At 43.5% G+C, this 3,280-nt stretch overlaps 1 pseudogene; it reads left to right on the top strand.

Annotated features, from left to right (window-relative positions):
• LOC101653852 overlaps nucleotides 1-2,932 on the top strand; it is a 116,699-nt pseudogene extending 113,767 nt beyond the window's left edge.
• The last annotated feature ends 348 nt before the right edge of the window (nucleotides 2,933-3,280 follow it).

The following is a 3,280-nucleotide window of genomic DNA, read 5'->3' as shown; positions in this document are numbered from 1 at the left end:
ATAGATCAAGGTCTGATTTTTGATCTCTAGGCATGTCCTTCAGTCAGGTCCGATGGGGTACCATGCTCTGGCCCCAGAGTCTGTCCTTTGTACTCCCTCGGGGGCTCTCTGCTCTGCTCCCACGGTTTGATGCAACCAATTTTATCAAGAAAGCCAACTATCAAAGTGTTAAGTTTCTTATTAAAGCATCCTGTATGTTAGTTGTCGCAAAAAACCCAGAATCAGATTTAGAGAAAGGAATCAGTGTCAATTTTAAATAAAATTTTCATTTACCTCAGAATATCAAAATATTTTCAACAATAAACAAGGGGTTTGGGAAAAAGCAGTATAAAAATTCTGGAATGTAAATAAGCTTGCTATTTAAATTATGCACGTATATGAAATCTGCAAAGAGCAGTCCTTTTCCTATTTCCAACATTCATGTAGAGAGTCCATTGTCATCAGTGGTGTTCTTCCTGTTAGGGGCCGTTGAAAAGGTTCCAACTCAATAGGGACCATGTATGTACCACGGAACAAAGCACTGCACGGTCCTGAACCCACCTCACCATGGTTCTTATGTCTGAGCCCATTGTTGTCAACCTATCTTGCTGAGGGCCTTCCTCTCTTTCATTGTCCCTCTAATTTATCAAGTGTGACATCTTTCCCTAGGGCCTGGTCTCTCCTAATCACATGTCCAAAGACGTGAGACCAAGTGTCGCCATCCTTGTCTCTGAGTCGCATCTGGCTGTCCTCCTTTCAAGGCGGACTGGCGTGTTCCTTTGGCTGTCCGTGGCACTCTAAATTTAGAGTCCGAGCCGGCACCACAGTTCACATGCACACAGTCTTCTTCAGTTTCTTTATTCAAGGTCCAACCTCCACATGCAGATGAGGCCATTGAAAAGATTGTGGCTTGAATCAGACGTACTTCAGTCCTCAAAGTACAGGACGACTCCCATTTTCAGAACATGTTCAAATTTCAAGTTGCAATTGCTCCAGATTGGATTGGTATTGGATTACTAGGGATGTGATGACATGGGGGTCAAAGAGTAAAAAAAAAATCATTGGGGCGGTAGGGGGTGCGGGGGCGCCGAGGGGAACCCTTTACCAGCATTATTCCTTTGGGGCCTCCAAGACCCTGCGTGGCAGGAAGGGGGATGGGACAAGAAGCCTACCCCGAGGGGCAGCCCTAGCCCTTCTGGGCGAGGCCAACCTGCTTTCGAAGCCAAGACCCTCGTCCTTCGGACCTCCCGTTTGCAACACGGGCCCTGCAAATGGAATGATCGCCCAGGCCCAGGCCTGCGGACTTCTGCTGTGGCTGGTGAAGGGAACAGGGAAGCGCGAGGAGACACCCCCCCCACCTGCCATGCACCACCACTACCAACATGTCTGTGTCTTCCACTGACGGGGCTGCTGCAAGCACCTCACAGATTCCTGTTCAGAACAAGAGGCTGGCACGACCAAAGCCATTGCTTTGGAAGGGGTTGAAGTCAGTTGGGCACAGAAAGATAATTCTACTATGAAAAAAGTTGTATTTTATCTTGGCAAATATATTATGGCTAAACGACCATATGATGAGAAGCAGCCGCATATAGTATATTGTTCAAAAGCATCTAGGGCATTTGTTTGGGGAACCAAGCTTCTCTGTGAAAGACCACAGGAAAAACAGATACACTGATTTACAGAAACGTGCTAATAGCAAATCAACAGCAACCAATGGACTCTGGAACATCTGTGAGTGAGAACAGGTGTAAGCTTGAAGGTGGGAAGGGTCAAAAGGACTCTATGCAAGAGTTACAGGAAGAGAAATCTTCATCTTCAAAGTTTAGTTGTAGACCAACTACCTCATCTAGGAGGAGAGTGATTAGTGAGACACAAGACAGTTCAGAGAAACTAGTTGTTGAAGTACAACAAAACGCCTCCAGTCCGATCATGTTGCCCCTCCTTTGATGAGGGTGTTGCGCGGTGTGTCGGGGGTGGGGGGTGTGGATACGCTGTGAAGGAAACAGGGGCAGTGAGTCAGTAGAAACACCATTGATTCCAGAGAGTGTCACTGGTGTGAGTGAACAAGCTGGTGACTGGTTGGACCAGGATTCTGTTTCAGATCAATTCGGTGTAGAATTTGATGTCGAATCTCTTGATTCCGAAGATTACAACCTTAGTGAAGAAGGACAAGAACTCTCAGATGGTGATGAAGAGATATAGCGTGTTACGGTCTATCAGACTGAGGAAAATGATCCAGATTCATTTGAAGATGATCCGGAAATTTCCGTAGGTGACTATTGTTAGCATACTTATGCAATGAAATGAATCCTCCTCTCCCACCCCATTGTAACAGATATTGGTCACTTCATGAGAATTGGCTTCCTGAAGATAAAGGTAAAGGTAAAGAGAAAATGCTTGAAAGCCCCAAACTAGAGAACACAATTCAAGTCGAAGAGGGCTTCAATGTTCCCGATGGTAAAGCAAAACAGCAGTGAGCCACTCCAAAGAGTCCTATGCTGAAGAAAATGATGATCATGTAACACAAGCCGCCCAGTCCCAGGAGAGTGAGGACTATCCCCAGCCATCACTTCCAGCAGCATCATTTACAGCAGCCCGGATGTATGACAGCTTGAGAGGGGAGCAGCACAAGACAAAGATGAAAATGTGAATCCAGAGCTCACCCTATTGCCACTGAACCTTGTGTGATTTGCCAAGATTGACCTAAAAAGGGTGGCATCGTCCTCAGCAAAACAGGACATCTATGGCACATTTTACATGTGCAAAGAAACTGAAAAAATAAAGAAAGAAGTCCTGTCAAGTCAGTAGACAACCAATCCAAATGATTGTGTTAACATATCCTTTAGTTGACCTGCCTGTAAAATTACGATTATATCTTTCTATCTATATAAACATGAAAAATGTAGATTTTTTTGGCAACATGAAATTTATTTTATTTTTTAAAAATACATGAAGTGAAAGATTATTTCAGTCCATAGATTTCTACCTCTGAGGATGGAGGAGGTAGGGAAAATTCACTTTCTTTTATGAAAGTTTCACTTTTGTTTATGCTGGGATTTTAATATAAGTTGAGTTGTATTTACAGCTCATCCTTTGGCACATCCCCGCATTTTCCATTTTATCTCCTTGTAGGACATTTAAACATAATTTATTATCATTCGTGAAAGACATAGGTGTGTGGGAAAGATTTACTGTTTGAATTTTAGATATGCAAACCTTCTGGTCTATGGTTTCCCTGTTCTCTCAGAACTTCTTAAAATATGATTAATAAAAAATTGATACTACTTTAAAAATCATTCAG

Source organism: Echinops telfairi, unplaced genomic scaffold (assembly GCF_000313985.2).
Source record: "Echinops telfairi isolate 266 unplaced genomic scaffold, ASM31398v2 ScPeMD7_3;HRSCAF=10, whole genome shotgun sequence".
Taxonomy (NCBI): domain Eukaryota; kingdom Metazoa; phylum Chordata; class Mammalia; order Afrosoricida; family Tenrecidae; genus Echinops; species Echinops telfairi.
This window is presented reverse-complemented; position numbering and strand designations above follow the sequence as displayed.